General features: G+C 44.1%; 1 protein-coding gene across 1 annotated transcript in view; it reads right to left on the bottom strand.

The window, feature by feature from the left end:
• Positions 1-20,598, bottom strand: part of sema4f (sema domain, immunoglobulin domain (Ig), transmembrane domain (TM) and short cytoplasmic domain, (semaphorin) 4F) — a 37,285-nt gene that overhangs the window by 7,551 nt on the left and 9,136 nt on the right. The gene's annotated exons all lie outside the window — the stretch shown is intronic.

The following is a 20,598-nucleotide window of genomic DNA, read 5'->3' as shown; positions in this document are numbered from 1 at the left end:
AGGTTTCAGTTGAAAAGAGGAATAACTATGATGAGCCTCATCAAGTGCCGTGAATGTTAAAATAAGTGGCTGATAGATGAGGATGAGATGGATCTAACATCATTTTCCCAGAAAGAGGTTTACAGAGATGATGAGAGATGAGCGTAACCCTTGTTGCACCCTGCACTCTTACACAATCACAGCTACAGATTAACCCCTTTAATCCCTCTCAGTCAAAGCCTTTTTATTTTGCTCTCCGTTTTGTGACGGTTTGCCCCTTTTTCTCTCCTAACAGTCACGTACACAACAAACATCAACTCCAAACATTCCTCTAATCTGACTTTTTTTGAATGCTCCCTAGTATTGATTCAGTCAAATCCAGCGCTGTAGAGAAAACACCTCGAAGTAAATAATGTATGAATCTTATACATAATATATAACGTGTAATCTCTGCTGTGTTTGTCTTTTTTAATCTAAAAACTATTGCATGAATCAAGCTTTGGTATTGTGTTCCAGCTCTTGTTTGCTCTCCCCGTCCCACTCCATCCAGCTCCATCATCCACGACGGGACCAGGTATATGCACACGCGTGTGTGTGTGCGTTCATGTGTCAGCTGCTTTGAGCACACCTTGTGTACACAAGCTACCTGAGTGTGAGTGAGTGAGTGAGTGAGTGAGAGAGAGAGAGAAAGATTTAGTTGGTTTTTTTTCGTCCTACAACCCTAATCTCTGTTGACCTGCTTGCAAGTGTGAAGTGTTCAGAGACAGTAGATAAAAATGCACAGAGCAAAACCAGTGGTTTGTTTCCGAGTCGTACATCCTAGTGAAACACACACACACACACACACACACACACACCCTCAGCGCGCACAACAAAGAAAGCAGCTCGTCGCTCCGCAGATTAAGTTACAGAGGAAAAGATAACATGCTGATCAATGAGGCTTTTATTATTTACAACATCAAACAAACAAACAAGAGCAGAGATATACTGCGTGAAACTCATTTCACATTACGCAGTGTATCAAAAACGTAATGGAACGTGACTAATGATAATAACAAAGCACACACCCTCCTTTGTAAAAATCAAAAAATAGATTCACAACTTGATATGACATGCAGTGTTAATCTTTTGCGGGGACATTAATGTGTATTTCTTTTGATGCATCCAGTCAGATGAATAAATACTTGCATATTTCAACAGAACCAAAAGACTCTTAGCTGGTGAAGATAAACCAACACCCGAAGGGTGGAAAAACGATACACGGTTTTGTTCTCAGAAATCAATTAACATCCCATTTGAACGATTTTAATTTGATCGACAATATTGGAGGGAATGAGCATTCAATTGAAATCGATATTTAGACACACATTTCGTCTCAGCCCTCATAGTTTTCTCCACTTATACACACTCGCTTCAAAGTGCAGACGTCACACAAGCGTGTAAACGGGAGAACAAACAGCATTCCTGTCCACAGTGGCCTTTTTCAACTACCTTTGTAATATGAGGACTCAAAGAATTGGAGATAAAGGGAGTGAACAAACACAATTGTGCACACACCCTGTATTATTTCACAGGTGGAGGTGAGGAGGAGCCAATGAGGAGTGTACAACAAAACCAAAAGGAGTACCAACAACATTTCTTATTCACCTTCATCAAGGCAATTTCTCACAGGGAATCAAAGGGGTACTATAGATAGAATGTAAATGTTGTTTCCTTTATGCGACAGCTGGCAAACGGGGGGGGGGGGTCACGTTCCTCAAAGCACCGTGCCAGAATATTCAGAGTGACGGCCCTCGCCGTTGACACGGTTTTGCACTTAGAGTCTGTCCGTGTCATTCTGTGACGGGGAAAAAAAAAAAGATCCCAACACACCGACATCTGCCCGTAACTGAATCACAGACACGTTTCTCTCCCCCTGCTCTGCATCCTGTCAGTCTGCGCCACGTTCCCCACAACGTTCCACATCAATGTCACTTCTCATTCACTGAGGAGCCATCTGTTCGGCTAAAAAGCCTGCAGGCAGACATAGAGCAAGCCACAGCCTCTGATTGGCTTGCTCCGGGTCACCACTTCCTGAACATGAGCCAATGGCATGAGGCACCGTTGTCTGGCTGGTCCTCGTGTCCAACAAAGACGCTGATATAATGTGCTAAGTGGTTCCGCGGTGCCCTTGACAAAAAAAGGTTTGTTGTGTCCTTCCTTTGCTTTTACACCCAGAGCTGACTGTAAATGGAAGCTGAAGGAGAATAGAGGATCATTAGATAACTCTGAGTCTCATTCTCTCTTCCTTTCACACTTTTGTCTCTACTTTTTATCCACTTTTATCCACCCGTCCGTCCGTCCTTTCATCCCCCCGCGGCCTCACATCGTCGAAAGACTTCCAATCTCCAAACTCACTTTGCTGCCCGTCTTTCTGCTGGTCTGATTGAAGCACACACACATATACTCACACAAGTGCACACTTAGAAAAAAAGACATGAGTGTTAGTGACAGAGGCCAAAGGCAAGGTCTGGAGAGATGTCCTTGTACACTGGTTCTCGTTGGTTGTGTGGTACATGATGAAACACACACACACACACACACACACACACAATCATGCACACATTGCCACCGCCTGCTGTGCACCCTAATGTAGAAAGATGATTCCGAGAGCTACACCATCTGCCATTCTCACACACACACACACACACACACACACACACACACACCTCGGACATCCAGGCACACACTAAAAAACGACAAACGGGCCTGATCCATGCACCGGAAATCGAGGTAATATATCATGTCATTTCTTGTCATTTACCTTCATTCTGACATAGCTGTTTGTTTGATTATCTTTATGAATAAATATGGTTGGACATGTGTCACATGGAGGCATGTTGCATGTTGTTTAAACGCCTCCTCTTTGGCAGCAGGGGCCCGCAGCTCGCCTCGTACCAAATACCCCCCCCCCCCCGCGCGTGCACACATACAGAACCCACTCATGGGCACCGTGTGCACGCGGAGATGTGCATGTGCAGCGCGATATCATTTATTTAATCTAGGCACTGTGGTGTAGAATCAAGTAAATATAATCGTACCTCTGGAAACTGGAATTAACAAGACTGGGAACTGGGAACGTCAAGGAAAGCTTCATCAGAGATGTTCTGCCGATAACAAGTTCATGCGAGCAAACCGAAACGCAAAAATAATGAGACAATTAATGATTTCACACAGATTGGTTTATTAATTTTGAACATATACAGTATGTCTCTATATGTATTCATGCTGCTTTAGCTCAAAGAATTGGGATCCCACACAGATCGTCAGCGTAATCCCAGGATGAATAAATGTTAAAAATAGAGCAGTGGTTATGAAAGTGTTTCATTTTGTCTTACATGGATTAAACTGGAACAATAGTCAAAATGCAGGATTCACCAGAAAATGAGGAGCTGCACATTAAAAATGATCCCAGTGTTGTGTCTAGAAAACCTGGCGACCGCATACATAGTGCGAAGAATAATCCCACCCTGGGTATCATTTAAAAAAAGGAATGGTGTGAGTATAAATGAATAAGTAGTCCTAAAATATAAAATCCTTTCCCCTGCCATGAATCATTCATTCATTATACATTAAACATGACTGAGAGGCAGCCATAGAGACCAACAGAGAGTATGTGTGCAGTGTGTGTGTGCGTGTGTGCGTGTGTGTGGGATATCCATTAAGGGTTTAATAAACTGGCTTTTGCTCTGAGGGGGCCGACCCTGGTCTGTGGCTCCAGGGCATTGTGGGTACCAACCAGGAAGTGATAAATTATACACCTGCCTCCTCCACCTGTCAATCAGAACTGACGGGTTGGAGAGAAGAGATGCACAGAGGTACACACACATTCTCCTGCCCCCACAGCCTCTTAACAAAAACACACACACACACACACACACACACACACTCTGAGCCCCTACGGTGAGACAGGACACAGCTGCATGATCAACACAGTCACACACTCTGCAGAAACGCACACTTATAGCTCTCCTTGCTTTCATCCACTCAGCTTAATGCCATATTCCGGCTGCTGCTTCCTCTGAATAGTTCAGCGGCACTCAGACGTATATGTGCTCCACAGGTTAAAGGAATACACCAGCTTTCAGCAGGTTGTCACATTATACAGCATACCCAGCTCTACGCTAACACTTCAGCCAGCATTAGGATGAGTGACAGCAGACAACAAGCAACATCTAAAGTGAGACAAGTTACCCTTCTCTCATTTAATCGCAGGCGTTAAGCCTAACTCTGCCATTTAAAATAGAACATATACCAAAATGTAGAAATCTCAAAATATGTGTACGCGTTGTGTGTCATATGTGGTAGGAATTAGACCAATATTCCTACGTGAACATGAATTTAAAGCTCTTCATTTTCTCATATTAGTCCTTTGTCCAACTTACATGCATCTTGGACATGTGTATGCACAGTGACAGTAAAAGCAAGTACGTACCAACCAACACTAGTGACTTCATTTGAATACAATTAACAATATGAAAAATACAATGACTGTTGTCAGGCATCTAGACGATATAAACGCTTACTGAGATTGTGCTTGTGTGTGTGTGTGTGTGTGTGTGTGTGTGTGTGTGCGTGTGTAATGTTTGGTTAACCCCTTGTTATTGTTCTTAAGTGGTTCATTGTCTTTGCTTTGATTGATGACAGAAGTAAGCTATTCAGGCATATCCTGTCTCAATCGTGTGTTAAAGTAAGAGGGAGAGGGAGCTCAGAATGGTAATTGTAAATATAAGAATAACTAGAAGGGCAAACAGAGAGCGCAAACCTCTGTTGAGGCCGAAGCCACTCGATATCTGAATGGGTGCCTTCATGGCCGATGATACGCGCTTCCAGAGAGTTTCATAAAAAGCGGGCCAGTAGTTTTTTCTTAAACCCGCAGACAAACCAACACTTAAACCGACAAATCATCAGAAAACATAACCTCCTAGGCAGAGGTAGAGATAAATAGCCTGTATCTTCTATTTTGCTTTTATATTTGCTTCTTCTCAACGGAAACATTCTACAATGTAAATTGTGTGACAGAGATGGGGAGAGAGCAAAGAGACGGACAAGGCTCCTCTTGTTGTAGTCACGGTCAATTTCCGCCTTGTATCAGTCACTAACCGGGCCTCACAAAAGCCTGAGAGCATCAAAGCCTCACTCACGCACTCTGAAATCTAGATTGTGGTATCAGCAATAGCTTTTATGTCGCAACAGGAGTAGCTATAGGCCATATAGGGGAACATTTGTGTCATATTTTCACATGACGCACCGATTTCACGGCTAAATGCAGTTAATTTAATATACCTAATGCACCTATGCTAATGCACTAATGCTCCTTTTATAAAGAACAACAAGGTCGCTCTTAACTCACAGCTGAGTGCACATAGACATTAAAGAGTCTTGTATCAAGGTCTTTTTAACCGCCTGTTGTTCCTTTCAGTTAAATTTGTTAAAGCCACAGTAAAGGAGTGCCCCGTGAGACAGCGTGTCTGCAAATTTCATCAAGTCAGATATAATAGTCTGTAAAATCTTTATGGCGACTTTAATGAAACTTAAACACAATTTCACCCTTGAAATAAATGTCTAACTGAACAATCTGGCAGTGTCTGCCTGAGTGAGCCAATTTCTCTCTAAATAAATTAGATTACTGAGAAATAACAACATTTTGGGAACATTTGAAAGGTATAAGGGGACGTTTGAATTGGGTGAACATTTAAGGCGGCGAAAGTTATTAGTCAAGGCTGCTTGTAGATGTGGGCGGATGCTGGGTTAAACTAGTGGAAAAAGTTTGGCTTAATGTCAAAACTCATGACAGAGCCACCGGAAGCTATAAAACCTAATCAGTAACTAGATGACAATCTCCTTTGCAGGTGCTTGTATGGGCTGTGCATTAGAAATAATCAGGTAATGCATTGTGATATTCTGCAATACTGTAAGCAGGTGGACATATTGAGTTAATTGAAATCTTCCTTTAGGACAACTGTCGCAGTATAGAGAGGCTACATTGTAGTTACCATATTGCAGATGCATTCCGTCTCTATATCTTTCTAGGGGTTAAACACAACACTAAATACTGCAATACTCAAGTGTGTTCATTGAGAATAAATAAAGCTTCACTTCATAAAGTTAACAACTCATAATCCCTTATAAAGTCACTTTTGAAATGGTAGCCACCCTGTGAGGCATCTCCGGCCTTCCTTTTCTCCACTGAGTTGAAGACATCAATAACACCAACTGAACCCGACACACAACCCCTTTGTAGTTGTTCTCTACTGGGAGCAGTAACACACACACACACACACAGACACACACAGAAAAAGTCCAGAGGGAGATTGGGGCATAGAGAAACCAGTTTGTGAACAAAGGGTAAGACTGTAGAAGATGCAGGAGGAGTAACAATGAAGGGGAGGAAGAGGTGGAAGTGGAGGTCCAAGGTCGCAGTCGCTGATTGGCTACATCATCATTATGCTCCAATACTCTTCTTCTTTCTCTGTCTTTTTATTCTGTGCCACTGTGATAATATTGATACTGCAAAACTAATTTCTTTGTGTGAACCCACAAAGCATTACTTCCTATTCTGTCACCCAATTCTTTCAGTGAGCCAACCTCCCACCAGCTCTTCCGCTTCCCAGTTTCTCTCTCCCGTCTCTCTCTCTCCCGTCTCTCTCTCTCTCTCTCTCTCTCACTCTCTCCTGGCTCTTGGTGATAAGCAGTAGCACTACTAATCAGGCTTGCCCTAAATTCGCCCATGCCCTCCAGGATTAGCATGTGTGTGTGTGCAATGCACGTGTGTGTGTGTGTGTGTGTTAGAAGCTGGTGCCTGCAGCGTTCACCAGCCCTCACAGATGGAGTGTGTATAAAGCCTAGTGTGTATGTTAAAGGGAGTTTTTCATTGTCACTGAATCAACAAAAATCAGATATTTCTAACTTAATGTAAGTAAGATATGATGAAGTCATCCTGTTAATATAAATATCTCAGCAGATGTTTGAACGCAATTGTGAACCTGTTAATACACATAACAGGCCTTTTCAAAGGGAGTAAGAGAAGAACAGAAAACACTCTAAATATAAATGTTTTCAGTATATCCACAGTGTCGACCTCAAAACAACCACTAAATCACTCCTGAAGGCCTTTTTGGTTATCCAATAACATTGTTCACATAAACGCTCACCTGCACACCTGTGTTTAGGTTCGGGTTGGTGGATTCAGACCAAACAGTGGGACAATTTTTGTCCCTTTAAAAGCAAACAAAGCTGGGGCAGGCATAATATTTGTTCCGCTAGGCTTGAAATGAGGTAAAAATCTGCTCGCTAACCCACGTCACAGACTGTGGCCAGGTAGGAACATGAAGTACGTGCAGTTCATTTTATTTAACTGCGTTAAATCTGCGTATGGACCACACGGTGTGGACCATGTCCCACCGCGTGACTGGAAAGTCCGTGCAACAGCTTTACATGTCTTCGGGAAGTTCTTTGCCTTTAAACCTAGCTGCATGTCTTTATTCCTGGCACACACACCGCCACATCGAGACCTCACACATTTCTCGTTAGAGCAGCATGAAACCACACAGTTCTGGGTAACATCTGCATGTGGTGGAACGCTCACACACGCGCACAAACACACACGCACGCGCACGTAAAGGACAGATACCACATGCTGAACCAGCAGCTGCTGCGTGTCACTGATGACCCCCGGGGTCGCAGGGGAAAGGTCAGAGTTTACGCGCTGTTTGAGCTTGAAGATCAATAGGACCTAAACCCACGTGCACACAGCCACATGCATAGTTCAGTTTTTTTTTTTTTTCCTTCAAAAATGAGTTGCAGGCATCCCATTTAGACTGCAGATATCTTCACACTTTTTTTTTTTATTCTCAAGAGGTTGTTCAATACCCAAACTGCCCTAGAACTCAAACGACACCGCCACATGGCAAACCCAGTGTCATTTCGATTTTCGTTACGGAAACCATATGATGACTTAGTAAAGTTTCCAGTCCGTTACAATGGTGACACGCCAACACAGTGAGACCTCAAAGCTTCCTCTTCATGTGATTCTCACATCTTCACTCCCCCTTGTCGCACGCATATCTGTGTCCTTATATAGATTTAACAGATTTACACATAGATGAAATGTGAATTGGAACAAGTTTCAACCCCCCCCTCAAGCCAGCAGCGTGTCCATTTGTGGTGCAGGCAGTAATTGAGGCTAATAGGAAAACTAATCAATAATAGATACATCAATTAGCAGCCTGCTGACCTGGATTAGGGGCAGAGGAGAGGGGAGGGATACGGGACACTGATTTTGTTGACATGGCACCGGTTTACCAGCTTTTTAGATTTCTTGCAAACACAACAAATACTTGTGTGACTCCCGCTTCTCTGTTTCTAACCTCACGATCCACTTTCAGCTCTGTTCTAGATCCACCCTCAACTCGCTACTTCTATTCTCTTCCAGGATCGCCCTGTTGGTTGAGGGACTCTTCACTATTAACAGCGTGGGGTGGTACAGGTACCGAGAGCCAAGCTTCAAAATAAATCCAGGGCCACACAGCAGTCCTGCACACGTCTCATTACCTTTAGTCAAAACCATAAAGGTCTACCTCCCATCTTGGGAAAAATATCTTCCATCCACATATCCAGCTGGAGAGGCCACCGGGAGAACCACAGAAACACACACTCCCACTACCAGGTGACCCCACATCCTAGACACCACAACCAAAACCCCTAATCACACAGCTACACTTTCTCCTGAGTGTCTGCTTCCATGGATCACATTAGTTTCCATCATGTCCATCGTAAATGTGACGACCAAAAAATATCCTGCAGCCTTTATTGAATATGATAGCGTTTAAATAAGGGAGCAAGGGACCACATTGCTTTAGGGAAATCAACTACATTGCTTTGTTGTGTAGTTTAACGACTGCCTGATGTAAATAACCTGCTAACGCGACAAACTGCCCTTCCCGTGTGAAACTACTTACAACTTGTGGATTATCTGGAGTAGCCGTGGCATTGTTACCATGAAAAGACTGAAGCTGTAGAGCTTTTCGAATGTATTTTGGGGCGTCCTGAAACTGACGACTTGCGGCGTCACCACTTAAGGTAGGAGGAAAAGTACATATTTTCCGCTGCTTCGGAGGGCGCTGGGTACTTTGGGTTTGCTCGCACTGCTTCCTTCGTTGGTGCTGCATGTTCATCACTGAACACAATTTTTAATTTATACCGAGCAATAAAATAAATGACAGAAAAGGCCTCTTTAAGAGCCGTGTTTGAATTGACACTTCTCCAAGCTCCCTTTAAAAACACTCGTTATGCTCTCGATGCCTGAGGCTGGGTCTATTCTTGACAACCAAACAAAGTAGCCTGTGTGTTGAACCCAGTTTAGCTACTGACGGAGGCCGGGGATCAAAGCCCCCAACCCGTTGCAACTGGCTACTGATTCACCGTGAGGGGATGAGTGTTTTTTTTGTCGCGGGAGATATGTGTATGCCAAAATCCTTAAAGCCTTCATTACTACATAGCGATTCAACAACCATCCAAATGTCTAATAACACTCAAAACACTTGAACGAGAATCTTTTCTCTCTCATTTTCCCTCTCATCTTCACCGCCTGGCTCCCCCAAAGCCCCAGAATGCCTCGCCCTCACTGGGGAGAGATGCTCCCGGCGCCTCCCTCTTCACCCCGGTGCGGCGCTATACCCTCTTTTCGGCTTTCCTTCATTGTGAAGAACAACGGACGCATTGTCGCAGGCGTCTGTAAGCGCTCTCTGTGTCCCTTTGCATGTCTCACGCTACCAGGAAAACGACTGCCACTTCCTGCACTGCAGAGTCCAAGGCCCAATCTCGCTAGTGCGTGTGAAGGCTTAAGCCGTACAAACACACACCTCGCCATGTGGCCGTCAGAGTATTTATATTGGTGGTTGCACTCAAGTAGTTCTCACCACACACTGACACAAACATGGCACCCTGTTTGACCTGTGACTCCTCTCTCCATGAAAAACAGCTGATAACTCTGGAATCAGTATCACTGTGTGTGTGTGTGTGTGTGTGTGTGTGTGTCTGGGGCGGAGGGGAGGCGGTGTTAGAGGGCGGACGATGACCTTGCAGCTGCAAAGAAACCAGTCACCAGTCAAACAGCATGATGAAAACATGGAGCAGTTCCAAAACAAAGGGGCAGAAAGACAGAGAAAATGTGAGGGAGACACTTTTGTGTGGAAACACAAAATCCAGCGCTTCCTCTACGCTTCCCTCCTCCCATTGGCTGCTATTCTTTCTTCCCTCCATCAAGGTCAGCTGGATCCCAGTATGTTTTGATGCTCCAGCAAATTGCATTGGTTAGCAGTTCGCCACCTGCACGCATGCAAATAACAGGAGGACATAAGCAGGGCCTCGGTCTCCAGGTGTGCAGTGCAGATATCAAAGTTATTCAGCGCAGGGACTCCACAGGGGAGCGAGAAAAAAACCTGGGAGAGGGGAAAATGCACAAGGGAATGGGAATAAATAGAAAGGGGGGAAGAGAGGGGCAGGGGGATGGAGAGTCCAGGTAGTGAAGAGGAGTAGTGAAGAGCAAAAGCAAAAGCCATCGTCCAACAGGAGAAGGTCTTGTGATTGCGCCACAATTGTCTCAGTCCTTTTTGTGCTAATATGAGCTACTAAGCAGATAAAGCCTTTTGATAAAGTACATGGTCTAGCAAATTAACTATAAACAGGGTTTTTTAAAGATTCTTTGTGTGTGTATTGATCAAGGTTAAAACCTGTTTGAGACCAAAAACTGTATTTTTTCATTGTATTTTGTATGGCAATTTTCTCTCTCTCTCTCTCTCTCTCTCTCTCTCTCTCTCTATGAATGGAGTAATAAGGCAAGAACTCAGTGACCTGAAGATAGAGAGAGAGAGACAGAGAGAGACGGAGGACGGGACGGAAAGTGCAAGGTGGACGGATACAGCGGTGCCTTTTCTGGGCTTACGTTGATAGGAATGGCTTTGGCAGCTCAGTGTGTGTGTGTCCGAGGTGATATATAGCGCTAACGGTCGAAGGGTTAAGTGCTCTGCTCTTGTGAAATGGCCGCTGAGGTCCTTTGTGGGTCTGCAGAGCTGATGGCTTTATCCGTCCTGCAGGCAACGCTTAGAATCAAGAGGCCGCACTGAAAGGGCAGGTGCAGCCTTGCGCATCTCTGGTTTGGACACCCGTCTTATTTAAGTCATATTTACCTGGAAAATATATCGGATTTTCAACACTTTCAAAACTGGGATCTGGATTTAGACGGGGAAATAATGACCAGTTATCCATAACCACGAGCTTGATGATGGATGCTACATGTGACCGACATGACAGACAGTGTTTGGAGGTGAATTGAAGCAGTTAGTGCTAAAGGATGGGTGAAAAACTTAAATTGCTCTTTCAAAATGGTTTCTGGTGGATGTTCATGAGCTCAAAGGGTATTTCACTTTGTCTTTAGTCCCTTAGTAGATGCAAAAATGTGAATTAAAAACGTGTCAGCCGGGAGCCTTTTTGAGATTAAGATACCCAGAAGAGGGAAGAGCAAATATACTTTTGTGAGGAAAAAAAATATCTCATGACAATTAGTGTTTACTTGCATGTGTGAGTGTGTACACACGGGTTACGAATCACTGAAGATAAATCCATGGCAACCTCAGGTCTAATGAATTGTTGGTTAAATGACCTAAGAGCCACACCCCTTACACACACACACACGGTCATACATGAATAAAACATTTGTTAAAATAGATCAAAGTGTGTGTGTGTGTGTGTGTGTGTTTATGATTAACGCCCTCATTGTGTTGATTACATACAGCAAACAGGCTTTGCTTGTGCATCATCTACCATGGTCAAAATTAAAGACTGCAGGGGGGAGATTATTTGCTCTTTGTCAAAGATTTAAGCTGAAATGATAAATAAATCCTGTTCTACTTTGAAAAATCAGTCCTCATTCAAGTCATTTTTAAGATGGTGTCATCATTATCCTTATAATAAGGTATGGTGGTGTCAATTATCTTTCACTGTGTCTAGCTGGAACGGTATCAGGACAGTATATCTGAGCCTCGGAAGAAGGTAACCGTAGACCGGTGAGAAAGCAACTTATTATTACATAACAACAACACGCGCACGCACACACACACACACACACACACACACACAAAACAATTTAAATGGAATGATGAGAGCCAGTAGTGTCTTATGCCAAAACACAGACAGACACACAGACACACAGAAGGACAGTTCGCTCTAAATAAAAGATGTGTATTAATTCCACCAGGCTGAAGCTCCTGTGCTGACTCACAGCACTGTCAAACTAACGGCTAAACACACACTTATTGTTAACATTAAACATTTAAAGGGAGGCACGGCAAAGGGTGAGACGAAGTTCAGCCAGCTAGCGGCCTGTGCTCCATCGCTCTCAGGCCTGTGGGAGTTTTAAAAGACGATGATTTCAAAACACAAGAGTCATACTTTGGAAATGTTGACAAACCATGTTCCTACGCTCCTACATATAAGGCGTACGTTCACTTTATGATTGGGTAAAAGCAGCCTCTTACACAGGGCTAAAGTTTGAGCTTATATATGAGTCTGCAGGGTGTATTGGGATTTTTTGGGGTTTCTCGAAAATCTTTTCTCAATTATCTTGATTAGACATAAACCTACACTTCCAGCCTGGAAAAGGGACTGGCGTCACTTGGAAGGGAACAATACGTATGCATCTTTTCTTTTCTTACATTATTTAACTAAATAAATAGATTAAAATCTTGTCTTGCATGGATTATTCGTCTCTTGCAGCCATCGTACGATTAATGGTTAAGTGTGAGTCATCTTCTGTTTTTTTTATTTTGCATATATTCTGACTAAAAATGAAGGAGTGTATTTCAGTTAAAGGGGAACTTAAATGCATACTTACACACATTAAAAATGTAAATCTATTTTACTTTGCAGTAATTCCACGAATCAATAGAGAAACTCTATGCCTCCCTCAGGTGATGAATGCCAGACCAGAAATAAATACTCTTCCACATGTGGGATAAGAGAAGTATTGGGTTCTTCCCGTTTACTCCTGCACATGCTCTATATTCTCCGTTTGCTTGAATACATCATGTTTGTTGGTTCAAGGCGAGAAGTGACCGTGACGAGGAATACCTCCAACACTTTGTCTTTAACACCCTTTAACGTCCTTCAGCACCTCTGCTCTAGCCCTCGCACGAAGGGAGATGTTGCTGTGACGCACACAGTCTCTCAGTAGTCTAAATGACATTTAAAATATATACGTTGTTGAGAAGAGTTGAAGGAGGATGAAGGAAAACCGCAACACACATTGCACCCGCACGCACACACACACACACACACCCACAGGGTTAAAAGGATGGTGTGCTGCATCCGCCTGCTTACCCATAACCCTCCCCCACACTCACAACCTCACAGTATATGGTCATATCTTCCTCTGCATACTTTTTGGACACCCGGCATTGTATAGCAATATATATTAAAATGAAAAATGTCCTACCATACTCTTTGCTGCTGTCGGTGTATCTGTGCCAAATGTTTCATTGACTCATTTGAGGGATAGAAACGTTATTCTAAGTTTCCACAGACAGGGCTACACTTACAACTAACACTCATATTGTTATGCTAAATTGATTTTATACCTCTGTAGTTCTGTTCAAGATGATATAGTCTATTTTTCATGCACATCTTCGCTCATTGCATATTCATCATGGAAATGGGGCCAGACACTAAGAAGCTCAGTTCCAGTGGACACACACTCGATGTTGCTTACTGTGCACAGCAGCCGTGTCTATTTTCATGGCCTTGGATTAATGTTAATAGCCTGAAATGCACAGATTGAGGTTTGTGTCAAGACAGCCCCACACACACACACACACACAGCCACTTACACACAGCATGTCTAGTCGTTAATCATGTCAGAAGGGTTGCCTCGATCCATTTATTTATCCCCTCACCGCTTCTCTCCCTCTCTCTCTCTCTATAAAACACACACCCACACACACGTTGACATTTCGCTGACGTGGCTAGAATATTCCTGTGTCTGGAGATGAGATTCCAAGTCCTGCGAGTTCAGCCCCTAAGCTGCCTTCATATGTATCTGCCTTTCTAGATTTACACTCTAGTGTTTGTTAGTGTGCAGGACCACGTGCATCTTGGTTAGCTGAGGGCTAAAGGTCATTTCCCACGATGCCCCGCAGCTCCAGGCGCCTCAGCGAACTCATCGGCACTTTGGGCGACAAAGGGAAATAAAAGGGGCGGGGCTTTCCTTCCTGACCCCAGACCCCATCTATACAATGGAGACGCACACCGTGTTGGTGAGTGCGGGGAAAGGCTCTCACACGGGTTTATGCAAAATCTGTGCGTATGGAAATGTGTTTTTACCTGTGATCATTTATGAAAGTCCACTCTGCTGTTTGTGTTGTGAGGGGGAGTTAATAATACAACACAGGGAGACAAACCAAGGTCTTTAAGAGTTACACTTTGGATTGGTTCCACGGGAAGTAGAACTAAATCTGAGGAACAGGTAGCCTCGCGGCTACAGAAACAGGTCAAAAGTGAAAGGTTTTGGTTGCGTTTGTGTAAAAGGATCCCGGGACAGAAAAATAAATGACCAAAAAAACAGTAATGCACTGACTACTCTGTCTGATTGACATTTCATTGGAAGGGAACTAAGTAAAATTCAAATAAACCCCAGCAAAGAGACATAAATAGGCACAGAAAATTGCCAGTAAATTAAGGCCCCGCTTATTTTAAAGAACCATAAGTGTGTCATACACATGTGACGTAGGAGACGCACCTTTATTTGTACATACGGTAAATTTGCCTTTAGGCTGTAACAGAGCACCGGTATCCCCAGGTGCTACCCGCCTCCTCGCCACTTCCTGCCAGTCAAGTACACTTGCAGTACCTGCTCGACAACTGACGAACGTTGTGTTTGCGCGCGTGAGTGTGTGCGCGCTGTGAAACAGTAAAACTGGGTCAGCTCCAAGGGGTCAATGATCAGCCACAACCAGCCAGTTTGTTGCCAAGCAGCAGCGTGCCAAGAAACCTGATGAGGACAAGGGGGAGATAGAAGGAGACGCACCTTTTGTAGACTGCGCGGTGACTCTAGTCTACCGGAGGTAGTTTAACTGCATTGGCCTGAGACTTTTCCTGGAATGCAACATTTACAGTGGCAACATCCTCCACGTGTTTCCTCCTAAGTTCCTGCATCTCGCGCATGCAACGGCATCAGGAACGCTGCATGTTCAGCGAGAGTGTGGGATCAGTGATTTACCCTGCACGGATTGGATCGATGCCTTGATGCATGTGTGTGGTGGATCGGTGGTCGGAGAAAGGCTGCACCAAATGCAAGGTTGTTCAGTTGATAAGGACAGCAAGGTTATGAATTTACACGCGGTTATATATATATTAACACATTGTGATACGATACCAGCAAGCTCCAATAATCTAATGTCATTCCCATGTCGTGCTACATTTGAATTCTTTTATGTTGAGAATACTTGAAATTATAACACCAAACAAAACTGTTCTTGGGGCTGTTTTAAAACATCTAAAATGTCCTTTTATGCATTTCCTTTTGGGAACATCTTCAAAGAACACTTAGAGACAATACAGTTTATATACACTACCTAAAATAAGTGTGAATTATGGCTGTGGGACATATCTTCAGATTATTTGAGCCATTAACGGCCCAGGAGGACAATATAAAACTCTCCTCTACATGTTAAGAAATATTTTTTTATTTTTCATTGAACTCCCTGTTGCTTGTGATTCTTACTGCTGTCAAGGCGATGTAACAATAGGAGGTGACCAGAGGAGCATTTTACATAAACTGTGTCTCTGGAAGGCAGCAGTGGAAAAAGGGGACGGGCTTCAGAGAGACTCGAGTATATTAAACAAAAACTATAAAAAGGCGAAGGACCAAAAAAGGATTTCCAAATATCCCTCCTGCCCCATTGAGCCTGTGAGTGTTGCGTCCTAGAACCTATTTACCTATTAGAGTAAAGACCGCTGAATGTAAGAGTAAAGAGTATCAGCTGATCTGCAGCGTTTGCACAAAAGGCGCGAGTCAGCACAGTGCGCCATCACAACACAGGTGATTCAAGCTCTTTTCAGCCTCCTTCTGCAGCTAAACAACGACCCAGAATTCTAAACGAGGGGAACGAAAACTGCAGCCCGCACTATAAAGTATTTAAAGGACGAGTCTCATCTTATCCCCCCCCCCCCCCCCCCCCCGGGCCCTGAGGGAGTCGGTGCGCTGCGGAGTGGCTGTGTCATTGCGTAATCAGCACTAAAGATCAGTCGCTCATGTTTGAGGACAATGTGTGTGTGTGTGTGTGTGTGTGAGTGTGTGTCGGGTGGAGAGCGGGAACACACACTGCATATGTGTGTTCCCGTTGAGCTTCTGCCGTCACTGTCAAAATCATTTCCTCCCCTTGCCCTTTCAGCAACACAGGTGGTTACTTGAAGGTAAACACTTCTCTCTTTCCTCTGCCCTCGATAGGGTGACTTTCCCCCTGAGCCGCCTCGCCCCGTCAGCGCCGGCTCCATCCACTGTGAGAGCCAGCAGGGGTGGTCGCTCTCATCTAATAAGCCCCTGTCACGCAGATGAATGCCCGCTGTCGGGCGAATGCCCCTCGGAGCAGGTCAAACCAACTGCCTGCTTGATTGAACCCGAGGGGGCGAGACAGAGCGGGTCGCACAGCAAGAGGGGGAGAGAAGAGGGAGGGAAAGAACTTTTCATCTCCTCTCCTCTCAGGCTGCTGTCGGCCCACAGGACATGACAGCTCCTCTAGACTTCTCTTCCCATCCACTTTCATTTTCTGCCAGTGGTGAGAAAATGTCGTCTAAGCTTCTCTTTCTTTCCTCCCATCTTTTGGCAATTTTTCTTCCCGCTCTGACAAATCTACCCATGGACAGAAGCACAAACTTACTGACTTGTAATATGCGGTCGATACTCTCTCACTTATATGGTATTTTCTTTTACCTTGTCATCTTCATCAGTTTTATGTTACAATTAGTACATTTTGATAACATCATTTGAAATAATAGCAATAATTAAATAGTTTAAATTAGTGGACGACAACTCATTTTGGTATATTGATGCCTCAGTCAGTCTCTAACAACGAGTTAAAACAACCAACCAGAGTGTGATTTAAAGAATAGCTGGAGTTAAGCACTAAGGGGGAAACAACTATTTTAATCTCCTGTGCCCCCTGCTTTCCTAATCACTAAAAGGCCTCAAATCCTCTTGTTCACTACAGCGGCTCCTTTCCACAGCACAAAATCCCTGTTCACCGTCATCTGCACGCTGCACACAAACGTGTGCACAAATAAGAAAGTCCATTCAAAAGGTGACTGGCCCGAACAACAACAAAAAAAACCTCCCTGTCTAAGTCTATTTATCTATGCATTATATTACACAAACACACGTGGTTGCACCTGTGTGTGGGAACACAACTGGAGGGAGGAGCTTCACAGATCACCTCGCTTTCGGGAAAAGACAAAGAATACCCTAAAGCAAGACGGGGAGACAATATTCATCTACGAGCGAAAAACAAGAGGGAGAGAAAAGTTTATTTCCTGTGCCTGTCAGCCTGTTTGTGTGTGCGGGTGAAGGTGTGTGTGTGTGTGTGTGTGTGTGTGTGTGTGTGATTGTGTAAGACCCCGAGCAAAAGCAAGATTAATGACCTTCAGCTCGTTCCTGGCAAACACTAAGATCTGTGTGTGTGTGTGTGTGTGTGTGTGTAGGGGACGGGAGGGGGGGGAGGGGGGGGGGGGTGACCTAACAAGGAAATCTTTGTCCATGGCTGTTAGCCACCCTGCAACCTGCTGATCAGCTTTTCATTGTGTGTGTGTGTGTGTGTGTGTGTGTGTGTGTGTGTGTGTGTGTGTGTGTGTGTGTGTGTGTGTGTGTGTGTGTGTGTGTGTGTGTGTGTGTGTGTCTGTCTGTGTGTGTGTTTATGAACTGAATCTCATGTCTTTGAAGAGCAATCAGATGTCAGTATACTTTAACTACAAATAACCCCACTGGACTAGAGGCTACTTACCAGCCAACATTTTCATCAGTGGTTGATGCAACAGCAGTGGCTGATAAACAATAGCCGGGTTGGCCTGCAAATAAGCCATCAGCTAACACAGCGTACACACACACACACAACACATGAACACGCGGTGCACGTGTAATAAAACATCACACCTCAGACGTGAACACAAGCACGAAAGTCCAGGATCATGGTCCCTTCACAAAGACTGTTCATACGCCTCTAACACCAAAACCCAGCGGCATTAAAGTAGCCCTCCACTCATTCAGCATGAAGACACACACAGAGACACGCTGCACACACCCGATTCCAGCTTGTCCAAAGCGATGCATTAAAATAACCGTCGGTGAAAAGGTTAGGAGTGAATAATTGACAAGTACATTAGCACTCGTTCTTCCCCTCTCTTCTCTCTCTCTCTCTCTCTCTCTGTCTCTTTCTTCTAACCAAATTCATGTTGCTCTGCAAAGCTTTCAGCCTTTGGCTAAATTTATAGCATTTGTTTAAATGCTTCAATGATCTACATCCCACCTTCAGGGTTGAGTTGTGACACAGTTAAAACGTTCAGTGTGGTTAAACAGCTGTAACTCAGATTACAGCTGGTGCGCAGGACGTTTGACATCTTTGCATCATCAGCAGATTGTTTATTTCTCAAATGTTGTCAATGATTGCCAGGGACTTTTCCTTTTAAGAAACCATTGAGGCTATCTGAAAAGTAATGAAGTAATGAAGCATAAATGAAAGGAGACAGAAAGTGCTTAAAAGGGGTGTGAAGTGCCCCTCAGTCAATAAACGTACTTGCATCATCAAACAGGAGTTGCAATCCTTGAATCCCTGACCCAAACCAACAGAGTTGGGCTTCAGTAGCCTCCTAATTTGAAAGCCATGACAACACCTGAGTCTCCTCCCATGTGTCTCTGAGGGCTTCCTGCTTTGAAGAACGGCGACATGCAAACTTGCCAAACATTCATAATGCAGAGCAGGCGGACTAAATATTAAACAAGATGTTCGACCCGACAAGTACTGCATATTATAAAAAAAGGAAACAGCACCCCACATCTAGAAACTTTCTGAATATTTTAAGGCCAGCTTCCCTTTACTAAGAAAAAAACTGACCTCAACATTTTAAAATACTGAGCCGTTAACCGCGTTAAACGGCTTTTAACTCCAACTTGCAAGTTCCCCATCAGTGTATAACATGCACCCGCTGAACTGCTAATTTATCTAGTACACCCTTGGAATAGTAGCCACTACCACTATCACGTTCATGGAGGTTGTTAACGGAACCGTGCCTATCAAACAAAACGACTGTGGCACTTGGTATGCCCCGCTCTTAACCTTGAACTGTCCTCACCATCCTGGACGAACAGGTGTGTGGGATTTCTGCGAGAGCGCGTGCGTGTGATTATGCCGCCATCTTTCCTGCAGCAGGATTACACACCGTGAAGATATTAACAAGTTTAAGTGGAGTCGATGCTTGGTTTCAGAGCAAAGGGGTAACGCCTTTACTGCTATGAGCACTATAACAGCTTAGCGACTTGCATTGCATTATAACCCATGCGTTACATTTTGCCTGGGGAGCAATTAGGGGTTGGGTGTCTTGCTCAGGGACACATTTCGACACGGCACCTGGGGCAGCTGGGATTTGAACCGCCAACCTTGCGGCTCCCAGCGCACCACGCCACTCCATGCGCCACCATCGCCCCATCAGCAGTTCATAATCAGGTTGTGCAGCAGAGTACAGTTTACCACGTCCCTCGTTATTGTCTGTTTTGGGAGATTATTTCAACAGGTATAGCAGCTCCCTGGGTTCCATCAAACAAGCCGTTATGTTACATTACACGTCATTTAGCTGACGTTTTAACCCAAAGCGACTTGCAATAAGTGCACTTCAACCATAAGGGTACAAGTAAAGAAAGTTAATTAATTTCATCACCGTAAACTCAAATGACACAACCAGAGTCTACCAGACTTACTATTCTCTCTCTCACACACACACAAACACACACACACACACACACACACAGTAAATTAGGTTTCCAAACTACAAGCTTAGTACCTTCTTAAGTGGGGATACACACACAGTACAGTTTGACCTAACCCATATGTTTGGGTGGGATAAGTCCACGTCACCTCTTAGTGTCGTTAATGCAATAAGTCCTTTCTGTCAGTGCCCTGTTTAGTGCACCAGTCAGGCTTTACACAACAACACACACACAGGCCTTTTAACAGATTGCTGTGTTTCAATACATTATAGGTCAGTGGGTGAAGGTTTTCTACAATCGAAATTGAAATTGCTGCAGGCATTTTCTCCGGACAAAAAGCAGGGTGTGCTTGGTATGCTCATAATGCAACTGACAAATGATTCCATGATCAATTTATCTGGTGATGGTTTCTTTTCCGATTAATTATGATGAAGAAAAACGTGCAAGACAGGACAGAGTATAAAACAGGCCTGTATTTTTGCTCTACTGTAAATATCACTGTGCATGCATCCATGGTTTTTTTTTCTTAGTGCCTTTGGTTACACACATGTCAGCAG

Source organism: Pungitius pungitius, chromosome 1 (genome assembly GCF_949316345.1).
Source record: "Pungitius pungitius chromosome 1, fPunPun2.1, whole genome shotgun sequence".
NCBI classification, from domain to species: domain Eukaryota; kingdom Metazoa; phylum Chordata; class Actinopteri; order Perciformes; family Gasterosteidae; genus Pungitius; species Pungitius pungitius.
This window is presented reverse-complemented; position numbering and strand designations above follow the sequence as displayed.